Below are 17,509 nucleotides of genomic sequence, written 5' to 3' on the forward strand. Positions count from 1 at the left end.
ACACAGTGCCCAAAATGTGGAACACCAGCCACAGACTTACTTCATGGCACATGGAGTTGTGCTCAGGTGCAGTATTTGTGGAAGAAACTCATAAAGTATATACAGGATCAATGGAGAATAGTAATACCGAGGGAGATAAAACTGTAATATTCCACAATGACGAGAGAACAGGGTCAGACGGATCTACTTCTCTAAAATTCCCTAGATTCATCCACATAGTGCTTCTAGTAGCGAAAAGACTTCTGCTCAAACATTGGCTTCTGCAAACAATCCCAGGAATAATAGAGCTGGTATCCAAACTTAAATACCTATTAAGCATGGAACGAGTGGAGACAGAGAGACGCAAAGAGAGAGCAGCAAAAACATTTTTCAAAAAATGGCAGATTTTTCTCCAGTCATACTACACTGACCAAGAAATTAGAAAGATAGTGACGCCCTTTCAGTATACAACCTGGTACCTAATAGAGGATGCTAGAGACTCTCTGGGAGGACTGAAAATCAACAGAGGGCAGGATATCTGGACAGACTGGAATGGAACATGAGACATAGGATAGGGTCTGGACGGGGACAGTAGGAGGAGAGGAGGTCAGAAATATTGAAAGTACCCCCTTCTGGTTACTTCCTTTTCTACATTTTATGGGGTTTTTTTGCCTAATTTGAAACAAACAGATTTAGACAAAGACAATGGGAGGATTGAAAGTGCAGAGTAAACTATAATAAGGGAATAGTACAAGAGATCAATATGTTTAATATAATATTTTATTTCCCAAAGGGACAATGCAAGTTATGTCCGCAAATGAAAAGCTTTTGAAGAGTATCATTGTATCTTTCCAAGAAGTATTTTATTTCTGTATTATTATTATTATTTTTTTATCTTTTGTTTTGGAATTGTAATGAAAAATATTTGCAAAAGTTTAAAATAAAAAAGATGTTTGAAAACAAAAAGCAGTGAATCAAGAGGAGATATTAAATAAATCTTGTTATTTGTATAGCGTCAAATTATTCAGCAGCGCTTTCAGGTAATTTATGTATTTATTTCCAAGCTAGGTACTCATTTTACCGACCTCAGAAGGATGGAATGCAGAGTCGGCTACCTGAACCAGGCCGGGATTGAACTCGCAACGTTCAGGTCATGAGCGAGAGCTTAGGACTGTATTTTTGCTGCCTTAACACTCTGTGCCACACAAGGTGCAAATGAAAATTACGATGGTTTTTTTTCTTTTGGAAGCAAATATTTATTTGATATGAGCCATACACATTCATAGCTTCCCAAAATTTGTGGATAAAGTATGCTTTAAGTTATGTGAAGGACAGAGCTTCCCAAACTTTGTGGATAAAGTATGCTTTAAGTTATGTGAAGGACAGAACCTTTAAAACATGTCAATTAGAAAGATATACCCTTTATAGTCTGATCCTAAAAAGGCAATCTCCATTTCTCACACAGTATAGCTGAAGTAACAGGATTACATGTAAAATGATGAAAAAGTAAAGTCATCTCCGATTCTTACAAAGGAATACACTGAAGTTTGTCCGGTGACAGAAAAGCCCTTGTGTTAGAAATGAAATCCATTCACTCTTATTCAACCCAGGTGAGATTTAGGCATTGTGCTTGGAAAGCAAACAAGTCAGACTCTTCCTCAATCACTTTGGCAGTTGGCTTCCCTGCCCCATGGCCTTTTGGTATCCACATGGCTGAGGAGAGGGTTGGTTTGCTTCATACTTCGGCCAACGATGTATTGTAGAGTAGCTATAAATTTTAGAGAGGGTAAAGGAACAACACTGTCATCACGGTCAGCCGTGAGCAGCAACATGGTTGGATACTGCTTCCCACTTCCTTCAGGCACCTTGATATTATGAAGTAGAGAGTATTTGTATAGCCATTCAAAGTGTTCTTTATTGTCAGAGCTCCCATAGTCAGTTGTCCACGTATGACCATTAGTGAACTTGTGGAACTTCAACATGTCCATCACACCAACTTGGACAATGGCGCATTCAAAAAGCTCCGGTCTCTGATTAGCACAAGCAGCAACTAAAAGGCCACCATTTGATCCCGCATCAATGGTGATTTTCTCGGATGAGGAGTACCCTTTCTTCACTAAATATTCAGCTGCATATTGGAAGTCATCAAAACCATTTCGCTTCATACCCAAGATACCAGCTTTATGCCAGGTTTCCCCATACTCTCCCCCACTTTGAATATTTGCAATAGCAAGAATGCCACCTAAATGCCTTATGAAGATCAACCTGAAAGCACTGTAATTTAGAGTGATAGAGATGTTGAACCCACAGTACAGAAAGGCAGGGTGAGAATGATCTAATGTAATACCCTTTTTATGCACAATAAACATTGGTATTTGGGTCCCATCTCTGCTAGTGCAAAACTCCTGCACTGTCTGGTAGTCCGCTGGATTAAGTTCTTTGACAGCCACTTCTTGGAAAACCCTTGGCTTCTATGTGCCTTTGGTCAGGCCATAGTGATAGATAATACCAGACGACAAAAATGATGTGAACTGGTGGAAGGTCTCCGAGTCTTTCAGCTGCCCACTATACCCTACAACTCTGCCAACATCCAGAGGGAAAGTTTTAAGGTGGCTGCTTGAAGCAAGCTCATGCACTTGCAACATATTTTTCACATCATGGAGGTAGCATAGCACTAAAAACTTTGATTGAACACAGGAAGCCCATTCTAGAACATCCTTTTCATGCTGTAGAACACGTTCTGTCCAGTTCAATTCATGAGGATCACTGAAGTCTATATTGATCAGCTTGTAGTTTGGGGCATTGCAGTTAGTTTTAAATGTGAACACAATCCCTTTATTTGTGATGTATTCATATTCTGCATCAAAATTATCTATTAGTTTTACCCATGGAAGAATACCAGTAATACCATTTAGTTGTTTATGCAAAGCACAATACCACAGCTGGTTGACTGGATCACAGCCTTCTCGGATAGACAATAATACATACTGGCCATCATCTGAAACCTCAGCACCCCCCATCCATTTAGGCTCATCTAAGTATTCAGCATATAATATATCCTTTGATTGGTTGGTTCCAGGAACATGATAAAAGAGTTTCTGATAAAGATTTGTGGATGTTTTGGTACCATCACTTTTATCTTCTTGTTTAGGATAAGAGTTGTAGAACATCCCAACACCATCTCGAGTCGAAGCAGCTGAATTTCACTCATTCGAGAACATCCGAGAGCTCTTCTTGGTTGCTGACCTTTATAAACTTGATTGTAACCCAGTCGGAGTTGCTGTTACTTAAGCAAGAGGCAAAATACTCTCCTTCTTCAGTGAATGCATAGCTTCACAATGCAACAGTGCCATCTTCAGAAAGTTTATTAGGATCCAGAAAAACCCGAGGTTCGGCATCTAGGGAATCTTGAACATACATCACTCTTTTTCCTTTCTTGAAATGGCAGCTATATTTGGGATACAATAACTAAATAGAATCTAAAGGTGAAATAGAGGGTAACATATTGCAGTCTAACTCCAGAAAATAAGACACTGTACATTAAAACGTTACTAGATCTAGAAGAAGAGTATTCTAATATAAGTTGCCAGTCCTCCCATCCACAAATGTCAAGCACAAATGCTTCATGCATTAGAGGGATGTGGAAATCCACATTCTTCTCCAAATATCCAAACAAAAACAGGGCACTACAAAAGAGAAAAAGAAATAAATAACTTAAAACTAAACGTAGTAGAAATATGGAGCTATAGGAACAATGAAAAGGAAAGGGACTCATTCAGTCTCTTAGGAATCATGGCATCCAGATAAACTATCCAAAAACACTTCTTCTGTGCCAACAATCTCCTTATGTCCCCCCTCTGATGCCACAACTAACCATCTCAATTCCCCGTACCTTAAATCCATCCGGATCACATCCATGGAATTCCCTAAAGTGCCGCGGTATCGTTTTTAATTATTGTACATCATCGCTCCCTCATTCTTATTTTATTGCACAGACAAATTGCCCGATAGTGGCAGTGCTACAGGAAATATATTGGCATATTTCAAACTGTCTCATACCATTGGCCAATTAAAATAGTGAAGTACATAAGATGTTCCTACATGCGACGCAACCCCCACATGGAAAACAGCCCCTGAGGGGGTTTTGAAGTAAAAGCGTTTCTCCATTTTGAAATGTAGTGGTTATGAACCAAGATATCACGTAGATTTCTACCATGTTTAGTAGTCAATGTGTGCCTCATTGGGAAGACAAGTGCAAGATTCGGGTCACAGCGCAAAATATGCCAGCGTTTCTGCAATGACAATCGCATTACAGACCATTTGTCATTACATGTTGAAATAAAACGAACACAGTTAACAACTAGTTTTGGCTCCGTGTTAGGATATAACAGCTCAGATCTGGGGGTATTTGTATCTCTCCAGTAATCCCTTCATATATTTTGTGACTGTATCCCCGTTCTTTAAATCTATTTGCCAGGTCTCTCGATTGGGACTCAAATTTTGAGTCACTTGAGCAAATTCGCCTCATCCTCAAGAACTGTCAAGCTGTCAACCTGATAGTAGATGAAATATGTGTTGTCTAATAAAAGGATTCGCATAGACAGGAAAGTGCCTCCTATTGAACACAGTATTGATGTAGCTGAAAAGTAGGGCTACCGGAGTGCTGTACCTTCAAGACCCAGGTTAAGATAGATATAATATCCGGGGAAGGCCACAGTACCCCAAGAATCCAGGTGTTAGCTCCCTAAGGAGACGTGACATCACCCATGCACTACAGAGAGGCAAGATAAACATAAGTGTTAGGCCGCCTGCAGACTGCCGGATCGGATCCGGCTGCGAGAATTCTCGCAGCGAGACCTGACCCGAGCCCCTGCAGAGAGCAGCGCGGCACTCACCTGCTCCCGCGGCCCCGGATCTTTCATGTGCCGGACCAGAGCCGGCGGCTGAGGAGTGACATTTCTGTGCGGGGCTCAGAAATAGAGCATGCCACGATTTGTTTTCTGCGTGTGATTTCGCGCAGACAAAATCGCAGCCGTCTGCATAGGATTGCGTATTGTAATGCAATCCTATGCAGGCGTGTACGGGCAGAAATTCTGCAGGAAATCCCGCTGGGGAATTTCCACCCATGTGCAGGGGGCCTTAATGTCCATAATACACAAAGTATTATACATGCAATTACATCATTATTTCATGTCTATTATCTTTCATTGGTTAGATTTTCTACTAGGCAAAATGAATCCGTATTTTGCCTCATAGATTGACCCAGTCAGTGATTTTGTCATAGAAGAACATTACATTAGTCTGGCATGACTAATTAGTCTGGGAGGAAATGGTTGAGGATTTTGTGCTCTGTGTTAAAAGACCTTTAATCATAACTTGTGTAGATGCATATGTGACAATGACAGAAAAAGTTATCAAATATTTAGGAAAAAAATCTGCATGAAAAACTGCCACAAAACCACAGCATTATTTCAAATATCGCTAGAAAACACTAGAAAACATGGGTGGAATTGCCTGCAAAAACCTTACAATCTTTTTTGGCAACACTCTGGATGACATTTTGAAGGAATCTTGAATAATTGTCAACCTGACCTTGTGCATCTCAGATTGCAGTTTGTAAGGAGAGAAAAATAATAAAAGGCAAGAATAGAGGGAAGAAATGATAAGATCTCCACAGATAAGCTCAGAAGATTTATGATTTTAATATTAAATTGCAATCTGCGTGTGCAATTTATTTCGGCAATCTGAAAGCTCCACTCTACATTTTACACAAGCTTAATGAGTTTTGATGTGGGAATTTAGTGTGTAAATATGGAGAAGACAGGAATATGGCAAAACCTGTACAATGGGGAAAACTCTTGAGGTCATTTGAAGGGAATGTTTCATCTTTTTACTCTATTGTTTTAGCTAATTTAAATAAAGCCTTATTCACATGGGTTGTTCCGATTTTGGGCAGTGTGAAAAATGACCAATTGCACTGCATGTGTGTGTCCATTTTACAACCGTTTTTTAATGTGCAAGTGTCATCTGAGTGCAATTGATTTTTCACACTTGTAAATAAAGAACAGAAAGTGGCCCAGTTGATGTAATTTAAGACCCCTGTTAAAGTCAATGGGTACATGAAAAAGAAAAAACAGAACACATTTGTATGTATTGAATGTATTTGTTTTTTTCTTTCGAATACACCCATTAATGTGAATTGCCGAGAATGTCTGAGAATCGCACAAGAATAGGTTATGCTGCATTTTTTTTACCATCGGTCTGTGAAAAAAATTGCACTTGTAAATACACAGATTGACTTCAATGGGTCAGAGTTATGTCCGAACTCCATCAGTTTCAAACTCATATAGAACTCAGATGTTAAAATAATCTGTGAATAAGCCCTAAAGCATCTCTCTAGTCAGAAGCTTAAAACAGATTTGTAAGTCAGTACAGGGAATGATGACCTGCTATTTAATTTTTCCTCAAATCTTGCTCTTTGGCTACTTGTAAGCTCTGCTCTTTTAGGACAGAACTGTGATCTGTGACTGTAGTTTAGCTACAGTGCCTAATAAGTAGTAGTCTGGGACACACCTCTTGTCTCATCATTGGCTCAGGCTGACTCCTCTGCACTATGCATTAATGTACACTATGCATTACCGCACCATCACCCTCATACCTCACGGGAGCAAAATTCTTTCAATTGTTGAACGGGAACTGCTGGACATTCAAGCTGGCTTCCGCAAAGGATGTGGCACCAGAGACGAAATTGCAAACCTGCGCTGGATCATGGAAAAGATCCGAGTGTATCAAAAGGACATTTACATGTGTTTATCGACTACAGCAAGGCATTTGATTGTGTCTAACATGACAAGCTATGGAAGTGTCTGAAGCAAATGGAGCGTCCCAGAACATATTGAACAGCTTGTAAGATTGCTTTACAACCAAGGAGCAACAGTCAGGACTGCTTATGGAAACATGGATTGGTTGGGAATCGAGGAAGGCATACGACAAGGCTGCGTTCTATCACCAGTCCTTTTCAATCTGTACACAGAAACGATCATGAGGCAATGCAATTTGGACGAATCAAAAATCGGAGTCAAAATCGGTGGCACCATTTCCACCATGCTTGTGGAAAGTGAAAGGGACCTGGAATACCTTATTCAACGAGTGCAAAGGAAAGCGAACGCATGGGACTGTACCTCAACAGTAAGAAAACGAAAGTCATGACCGCGGTGGGCAACGGTACAGTGAACATAAAAATTGACAACAAAGAAGTTGAGTCGGTCCAAGATTTCATCTTCCTTGTATCCAAAAATCGATTGCAACAGGTAATCTGGACCTGAGATCAAGAGATGGATTACACTTGGTAGGAATGCAATGGAAGGAATGGAAAAGATCTGAAAAAGCAAGAATATTAGCATTGCAACAAAAACCAGACTGTTCAATGCAATCGTCTTTCCCATAACGGCATATGGTTGCCGAAGTTGGATGTTCAGGAAAACAGATAGAAGGAGAATTGATGGTGCTGTAGGAGAATGCTACGGATACCTTGGACTGCCATGACAATGAACCAGGTAGTGTTAGATCGCGTCAAATCGAAAATATCACTAGAGGGCAAAATCACAAACAGTGTCTCTGTTTTTTTGGCCATGTGATGCGCCAAACTCACTGGAAACAGTACAGATGCTTGGCAACGTCAGTGGAAAGAGAATATCAGAACAACAAAGAACAAGATGGCTAGATACAATCAAGGGCACCACCAACATGTCAATCGCGGAATCCTGCTGTTTGTACCAAATTCTGATCCTCCTATCAGCATGGTGCAATATTAATCTGAACAATGTTTTTTTCACTGTTCAATGATCCAAATTTCCTTTTTTTGGTTTCATTTAGACCGCTTTCACACGAGCTACAAAATTGCATGATTTTGTAGTGATGCAACATCAGTACAAAACACATGTATGTGAAAGCCTATGCTTTCCAATGGGTTCTTTCACATGAGCAATGTTTTGTAGCCTGAAAGAAACCATGGGCTTTACATACAAGTGTTTTGTAGCGATGTCGCATCGCTACAAAATTGTGCGATTTTGTAGCCCTCGTGAAACAGGCCTTAGGCCTCCTTCACATGGGTGACATGATATGACTGCGAGAAAACCACGGTGGTCCATGCGATATCGCTGTGTTTTCTCGTGGTGATATCGTGATTTTTGTCGCTACAAAATTGCAAGTGGTGCTACAAAGTCGCATAAAAACCCCAAAACACATACATCATCCCTTTGGCGCTGTCTGGCTCCGCTGCATCTTCTCTACGGTCCCCAACACTGCTCTTCAGCATCTCTTCTGGCCGCGGATAGGAAAATCCCTGCCTCCAGGAAGCGCTGCCTCTGATTGGCTGAGCTCAGTCAATCAGTGCTAGCGCTCGATGAAACAATCACAGTCGTTCACTGGCTGTGATTGATTCATCGAGTGCTACCGTGTTTTCCCAAAAATAAGGCACCCCCTGAAAATAAGGCACCCCCTGAAATTTTCAGAGGTCCCAAATATAAGGCACTCCCCGATAGTAAGGCATAGTAAAGTGTGCAGGCAAGTCAAGAGGCCTGTCCCCTGCTGCCATCCCCGTTGTCTCCTACCTCCAGATGTATAGGTAGATCTGCAGACAGTCGGCTGTTATCCTGTCCCTGCTGTGCTGTACGAGTGTGCTGTTGTGAGCTCCCCTTGCTGGCTGGAAAAGTCCATACTGTATGTTCTGTTCCTGCTGTACATGTCTGCTGTGATGAGCTCCCCCTGGTGGCCGGAAGCTGCAATACCATCCCTGCTTACAAGTGGTACAGGAACTTCTGTCTGCAGACAGGTACGTTACTTTACAGCCCTTATTTTTTTATGGCTCTGTGTGTGAGTCAGGCAACCTGTGTGTGATTCTTAAGGCTGGGTTCTCACAGAGCGTATTTCCAGCGGAAATCTCGCAGTTTGGCCACAGCGATAAACAGCGAGATTTCCGCCGGGAAAGCATTGCTTCAAAACCCATGGCACTCAGCCGCTTGTATTGAAGCGACCTGGCTGCACGCTTTTCCGTTTCTGTGGCCGGTGAATCCGCACCACAACACCGGCTTCTCCCAGCTTTGCAGTGACAGACTTGCTGTCCCATGTGGACGAGATTTCTGAGAAATTTCGTCCACAAAGCTGGCCAATTGAGGGATTAGCGGCCACAGACGGATTTGCCGTGGCGAAATAAGACACCCCCTGAAAATAAGACGTAGCGCAGATTTGGGAGCAAAAATTAATATAAGACGCGTCTTATTTTCGGGGAAACAGGGTAGCTCTGAGCCACGGCCCTCAGCCAATCAGAGGCAGCGTGGAGATTTTCCAATCCCCGTCCAGAAGAGATGCTGAAGAACAGAGCCAGGGAGAAGACACAGCTGAGCCGGACAGCACTGGAGAGGTGACGTATGTTTTTTTTTCTTCCTGCAGCTAGCGTTTAGTTTAGGGCTTTGACAGTAGGCTTTTCTACTGTCAAAGTTGCAACACACCGCACAAAAATTGCGTTTTCATGCAATGCGATGCAACAGAGAGGAAGGCTCATAGGGAAACATGAGCTACAAAGCCTTACAGGTCGGGAAACCCGCAAGGTTTTTTGATTTGCAATGTCGCATGCTACAAAACATTGCAAATGTGAAGGGACCCATAGGAAAGCATGGGCTTCGCATACATGCGCTTTGTAGCATTGTTGCAATGCGAGAAAATCGCGAAACTTTTTGCCTGTGTGAACAAGGCCTTAGGCTTCATTCAGATTTGTGCTGGAGACTCCATTCAGAGCCGCATTGCTGCATTTTGTCTGGAAAATGCTGGAGTGCATAAAGACAGCTAGATGGAACTCATTATAGTCAATGGGTGCCGTTTAGTGTTATTCAGATCTGGCATGTGCTTGATTTGGCACTTCCACTTTTTCCGTTATTCAGCATCTAGGACACAAAATATGTTGTTCCAAATGATTGTGCTGAATTCATTTTTTGAAATCATGATGACATTCATAACATCTCCAACATAAATCCATTATTAGCTGCAGGCACAGATAATTTTTCAAGAAATCAACACCCCTTAAAATGAAAAGTTTATATTTCCTGATAAAATTAAATATTCATATATGAGCCCTTCTTTGATATAACTTGAACAACTTTTTTATCCATTGAACTTTTAAGTCCATGTATAGTTTCTACTTGTATTTCATTATAGGATGCCACTATTGCCTCCCAGATTTGCTGTTTTGAGTCTGACTTTCATATATTTTCCATTAAAGGGGTTCTTCTGACATGACAAAGAAAAAAAATTTACTTACCTTGCCTGGCCAGGACTGATCGCCAGGCATGTACCCTCCATCCAGCATCTTCTTCTTTTGCTTCTTGAAGCAGAGCTGGAGCCGTCAAAATGACTGCTTCCTGCTCTGCTCCGTACATCAGCCACTTCTGAGGTGAACGGACGGGCGCCACGTCACAATCAGTTCTTGCTGTGGGCCCGTCCGTCCTGGCTGAACTCGGAGTTCTGCGCATGCACAGTGGAGAGGCGGCCCGTCCTGACTCCTGTCATAGGGCACCTCTCTTCTGCGCATGCGCGCAATCCTGGAGGGGGGCGGCCTGTCCTGGTGCCTCTGTGGAAGAAGCCGCCTACTGGGAGATGACCCCGCTGCACAACCACAATACAACAAAAAGGTAAGTATTAGGCCGCCTGCAGACGGCTGGGTCGGGTCCGGCTGCGAGAATTCTCACAGCGGGACCCGACCTGAGCATCTGCAGAGAGCAGCGTGACACTCATCTGCTCCCGCGCTGGGCAGCCGGCGCATGCGCAGAGTGAGCATTCAGCAATTTGTTTGCCGCGCGAGATTTTGCGCGGCCCAATCGCGGCCGTCTGCATAGAATTGCGTTTGTTAACACAATCCTATGGCAGCTTCCAGGGGCGGAAATTCCACGGGAAATCCCTCCGCGGGATTTCCACCCATCTGCAGGCGGCCTTAGGTTTTTAAGTTTTAAATCGTGGGTTCCTTGTGTCCAATAGGCAGACCAGGGAACAGTGGCTGTTAAAATATAAAAACCTTTTTCGTGTCAGAACCCCTTTAAAAATGCGCTACAGGTTCTCAGTAGGACTGAGGTCAGGAAATGATGGTGGCCAAACCATAATTTTATCTTCTTTCATGCCCATATCAGCCAATTGTTGGTATTATTGTATCTTGTCACCACCATGAAGTAGGGGGGAAAACAAGATTAACTATGGTTAACAGGTTGGTGACGCCCCCTCTGTGTGATTGGCTGCACGTCTGCCACCCCTTCCTTGGCCTTACAGGTCTTGGCAGTCAGCAATACGGTCTGCACTGGCGACTGCCCTTGCAATGCTTTCCAGCAGCGCTGCTGTGAGTGTCGCTGCCCATCTCTCCTTAGCATGTCCCCTTAGCGGCCCCATGGTCAGTGCCCCCGGGCCCTGTAGTATTGCATCTGTGGTCCCCTGAAGCCGATTCGCTGTGTCTGTCGGCGTTGGCTGTAGTCTCCCACCTCCTGGGTCGCTGTTGCCCGTCCTGCTCTTGATGCTGTTGACGGCACTCAGTCGGCTGCCTGATGAGTGGACACAGCCGCCGTGTGCCACATGTGAGCGCTGGTGAACTGCTGTAGGGCGGCTGACACAGTGGGGAAGAAGCCACCGGACAGACCCGACGGTCCATATGAGCGCTGCTGATGAGAGCGGCAGAGGACAGTGAGTGACAGCCGGCACGCACAGGCAACTTACACTCTGGGGAGAAGAGTCAGACACCTAGGAAAAATGCATCCTAGGACCTTCAAGGACCTTGCGCTATTCCACCAATTGGGAGCTAGGGGTGTGACAGGGTCGTTCCTCCATGGAAGCCATGGCAAACCCCTAACTTCCGGTGGTGACAAGATGCAATAATACCCCAATTGTTTCAGTGTGGTTTTGTTTTGTTTTGCAGCATGGGATGGTGCATTGTCTTGCATGAAACTGGTTTGATTTTGGAAGGCACGATTCTTCTTTATATACCATGGCAGAAAATGCCCAGTTAAGAGCTCTGCATATAGTTCAGAATTCATTTTGAAACCCTCTGGGACCATTAAGAGACATACCATCTAATTGCCTAATATTCCGGCCCAAAACATCACACTGTCACCTCTTTGCTGATGTCTCAATCTTGTAGGAACCATCCAGTATAGCACGGCATTCATTGGTGAATAAAACTGTTTGAAAATTAGTCCATGTATTTCTGAGCCAATTGTAAACAATTCTCTTTGTGAGCTTTAGTTAGGGGTGGGCAACCAACTGACACTTTCTGGAGGATCCTACATCAAGAGGTTTGTGACACTCTGGAGACACCAAAACTTTTTGCTGCTCATCTGTGGTATTTTTACAACTGCCCTTTAATAAGATTAATTTGTCTGGCAGAAACCTTTCTTATTAAGCCTTTATCAGATCGTAGTCACCTGTGCTGTGAATCACTCACATATCTTGTCACAGTTTGATGATCTGTCTTCAGTTTCAATGAAATATCATGCCTTTTGCAAGACATTGGACTACTTCATACTTTTCATCTTCAGAAAGGTCTTTCTTCCTTCCCATACTACACAAGAGCTGTGATTTGCTTAATAATTTGCTTAAGACATTTTCTTTAAAGGGACTCTGTCATGAGAATTAAACTGGCATGGCCCATTCCCGTGACTCGGAGCTCAGCTCAGAGTCACACTTTAAGGTGCATTTATTCTGTAACACTGCAGAGTTTCAGAATAAAACACCCACAGACGCAACAGGCATCCCTGTCTAGGGTTAATGCTGGTTCAGGCGGCATGAATTTTGACAGAGTCCCTTAAAGTAACTTTTTCTTTAACCAACCAGAAAGTCTAACATACCTGACTGAGATTGATACCACACATCTAAAAAGGAAATGAAAGATAAAACAATTTATCTTGAAAACTAAAACCTTAATACTCCTCTTAATGAAATCATGTTAATATTTAATTTGCATAATACATAAGGAACACAGTATATACCACATTTTTTGAATTTAGGTATTGAGTTGATTTGTGATTTGTTTTACTAGAACAGCACCAAAAAAGCACAACTTTTTGCTAATTTATGTTGGCCTCTGACTTGCTCTTCAGATCAGAAAGTCCTGTAAACTACTTGTTAAGTCCTGGCTTTGATATGCGTGTCTGTGATTTGGACTGATCGCATGCTTGCAGTTCTGTCTCCAGGGAATAGGAAGATCTCTGAGTAGATTTCTTCTTATGAATATTTGGAATTAGCCCAGCAATCCTCAGTTGTGGTTGATTCTGGCAAACACTCCTATTATCAAGGAGAAGGAGGGCTGACAAGGGCAGCAATGGGTCAAGTGATGGAACATGCTGAAAAAAAATTGTCCTGGTTCCCATGGAGAACGCATATTTTCATCGCCAAACCAATAAATTTATTTTTTGATTTTTTTAACTTAGTTATATCACCTAAACTCATGATTTTGGTCACCATTGGTAAAATGAAGATTTTTGTAATACCGTCTGACAACATGACAGTCAGCCATGTTATGTGGTAACACCTTGATAAAGATTCATATAGCTGCCTTTCGAGGAAGCATCAGAAGGAAGTTGCTGTCTGTGGCTTTCAGAAATCACACTTTGCAACCTATTTATAAAAGTTTTCTAGCACTTTTCTATGCAGAAACTCTAATAAGTATCAGAAAGGAACTCAACTATTTGTGTGGAATGTGACATTATATGGCACAACACACTACAATTACATATTGATGAATCGCTCAGCAATATAACAGGATAAGTAACGGTACGCAACTGTATCAAAGTTGTTTGGTTATGCTACCATATATGAGGTCATAATGTGACTGAAAGACATTATGAATATTACTGTATTATGGCTCTGTACCACTTTAGAGTTGTACAAAGTCCTAATATGTTGCATTATACTTTTGTGTGGCCATCATTTACAGTCCCTATGTATGCCTCTGTATACTGTAGACCTGCATATAAATGAATGCCCTTTTAAAATTAGGTCAATATTCAGTCATTGTAAAAACAAACAAAAAAATCCCTCCCCTACAATACCAGAGCAAAAGGATAATTTAGTGCAGAAAACTGATCACATTTTAGGGAGGCTGTAGTACCCTGTTGTACTGCCTCTAGCTTGGATACAAGATGTGATATGGGCGGGCATGGAGGCTCTAATACCCTGTTGTACCAACTCTAGCTTGGATACAAGATGTGATACAGGCGGGCATGGAGGCTCTAGTACCCTGTTGTACCACCTCTAGCTTGGATACAAGATGCGATACGGGTGGGCATGGAGGCTCTAGTTCCCCGTTGTACCGCCTCCAGCTTGGATACAAGAGGTGATACAGGCAGGCATGGAGGCTCTAGTACTCTGTTGTACTGCCTCTAGCTTTGATACAAGATGTGATATGGGCAGGCATGGGGGCTCTAGTACCCTGTTGGGCTGCCTCTAGCTTGGATGCAAACAGGTTCTGTATGGTATCCTACGGCATATTGTTTCACATTTTCTGTAACTGAGCCCCTAGGTGGTGCAATCTTGTATGCTATCAAAGTTAGTGTCCCAGATGGTCCCATACATGTTCTATTGGCGATAAATCTGGCGACAGCACAGGCCACAGAAGTGTGGCTATGTTGTGGAGGCATTCCTGTGACACCTTTGTTGTGTTGGAAAATGCCTCTTGGAAGCCCTGTCATGAGAGACAATACATGTGGCTGCAGGATGTCCTGAACATGTCCCTCGTACTACTACCAGGGGTGATTGACTGTTGTATGTGATGGTTCCCCAGACCATCACACCAGCTCCACAGCAAACGCAGCAATAAAGCGCTCACCCCTGATTTTCCAGACAAGAACATGGCCGTCATGAGTGCCCAAACTAAACCTTGATTTGACGCTGAATACAACCTGGTTCCACTCCGTAGCAGTCCAGTTTCGTCATTCACGACACGACTGCAGTCGAAGGCGAAGGTGGGCGGCTGTCAAAGGTAGCTCATGTAATGGGCGCCATAAGACCAAATGTCTTTTAGCCAAGTGCCTGGAAATAGTTCTGACAGAGATAGGGGCCTGCAATGAAGGTGCTACCTATCTCTGGATGGCAAACAACTTAACAGTTGGAGTTGCCCATGCTTGTTGGATGATCAGACGATCCTTTTTATTGGTGGTGCATCGAGGGCGTCCTGAGCCCGGTTGACTTGTGTGTATTCCCTCACACATCCACTGTTCCCAATACCTCCTAACAGCCAGGTGGCGGGCAATTCGTCGATATGACCATCCAGCTTCTCACATTCCAGTAAAGCGCCCCCTCACAAATCCTGTTAAACTGGACAAAATCTCTTTGATTGCATCATAGAGGCGTCTAGTGGTCAACAAGCTCTACACAAGCGGAAAAAGAGGTCACTACACACAAGGAGCCTCAGAGAGCATTTTCATAGGCCAGGGGTGGAACCACTTTTAGGGCCTCAGGTGGCAAGACCATTTATCTACTCAAACCACAACTTTAATCACTTGTATATCTGCATGCAGAGTTTTGCAACAAAATAACAACTCCTTCTAGGTCAGTGATGGCGAAGCTTTTAGAGACCGAGTGCCCAAACTGCAACCAAAACCCCACTTATTTATCGCTTTTTGGATGCGGAAATGCTGCGGAATTTGCCACGGTAATTATCAGGCAGCATCAATTCTCAGGAAAACATAGCGCTCATCTGGATCAATTTTAGAGTCTAGAACCTGATGTCTAAACTCTTTCTGAAGAGCTATTGACACACGTCCAGCTTTTTTAGAGGGATGGGGGCCATGGAACCAGTTGGGGTAATATCTGGAGTAGCAGGAGGGAACACTGTCGGTCCGAAAATGTGTTTCCTGGAACATGGCCACCATTACCCGTCTCTTGTGGAAGTGGAAAAGTATCTGATTCCTTTTCTGTGCGACATTTAGGCCTTCCGCATTGAAAGTACCAAATGTTAGGTCACCCATATTGGCTGGAGGAGAGAAGAACTTTTGAACATGTGTCCAGCCGACCCCTGGAGGAAAGTTGGGGGAGAGGAGGAAGGCAAAAGAGGAGTATGAGAGGGGAGGGGGAAACATAGTAGGTAGACGAGACACGGGTATACAACAAATAAGACATACGGATACTATCGTTGTACGACGAACAGCGACGGCCAATAAAGCCCTCGCTTCCCGACAGGGCTGTGGAAGCAAACAACCTTTCAAACAAACGAGCGACCGTCCCCACTGCCCACACTGTAGATTAAACTTTTTGAAAAAAAACCATTATCAACCCCCAACAGGTCCCGGGCCCCTCTCGGACATGCTCAGGACTTTTTGACAAGACAGAAGGAAGCGAGCCATGGCATTCTCTTCATGTGAGGTCACTGGCTGGAGACAAACGTGTCCCCGGTGTCTTTTGGCGTGGTGCTCAACGTTGTGATCCCTGGCCTGCCTTTTGCCACTTGTTTCTGGGTGGAGGAGTTGCAGGGAGCATGCACTTGGCCACTCAGGGAGAGACACAGAAGCTAGCTCGAATATGGTCAGAAAGTTCAGTAGGTCTCCCAAACCTCTGAATGTAGCAGATTTGCCCTCTTTGTTGGCATGAAGCTGGAACAGGAATCCCCAGCGATAATTAATTGCCTTCTCTGAGGAGTGCCAACAACGGCTTCAGGGCCTTGTGTAACTGAAGAGTGCGGTGAGAGAGGTCTGATAAGATCAGCAATGGCGATCCTCGAAATGATAACTCTCCCGCCCCTCTAGCGCGCTGAAGGATCTGTTCCTTATTTGAATAAAAATGGATTCTGCATATTGAATCTCACCTCTAGGTCTGCTGGGATCAGCGGGTTTCAGGCCCAAGGAGCAGTGAATTCTATCTATCTCAATAGCAGAATCAGATGGTTTCTGGAGCTGGTTGTTGAAGAACTCGTGCGCCCAAGTTTCCAGTTGGGAGGAAGTAATGTCCTCAGTGAGACCCCTGATTCTCACATTGTTTCTGCGATGACGGCTCTCTAGATCGTCTATGATGGAATACAGCTCTAAAATCTGTTGCGACTGCTGATGCAACTCCTGCGAGTGTGAGTCTATGGTATTAAAGATTTGATCATGGGTCTCCTCTATCTCCTCCACTCTCTGTCCTATATTGCAGATATCTTGCTGCAGGGCAACAATGTCCTTTTTGTGCGATGTTTCCATTTTTTTGAAGAGCTCATTAATTTCACTTTTCGTGGGCATAGCACGTAGGTGTTCCCTCTAGTCCCAATTGTCCTGAGGAACACTGGGCTCTGGGTGCTGTGCAAACTGCCGTGTGTAGTCGCGCCTTTCCTGCCTGGAATCTGATGCTGGCAGACTGGGTATTATGGGTGTTAGCTCCTCCTACAGGTCTCTTCTAGGAGAGAGATGATGCCCCTATATTAGGTTATGTGCCTCTGTGGGCAGTCTCTTCTCCTTCTCCCACTTATGGCTGCTTGCTGGGGAAAGGTAGTGAAGGGTGTCAGGGTGTGCCAGTGGCTTTGCTCCCG

General features: G+C 43.6%; 1 pseudogene; it reads right to left on the bottom strand.

The window, feature by feature from the left end:
- Positions 1-1,576: 1,576 nt before the first annotated feature.
- Positions 1,577-17,222, bottom strand: LOC136578691 (prolyl endopeptidase-like; annotated as a pseudogene).
- Positions 17,223-17,509: the final 287 nt, after the last annotated feature.

This window comes from Eleutherodactylus coqui, chromosome 9, assembly GCF_035609145.1.
Source record: "Eleutherodactylus coqui strain aEleCoq1 chromosome 9, aEleCoq1.hap1, whole genome shotgun sequence".
NCBI lineage: Eukaryota > Metazoa > Chordata > Amphibia > Anura > Eleutherodactylidae > Eleutherodactylus > Eleutherodactylus coqui.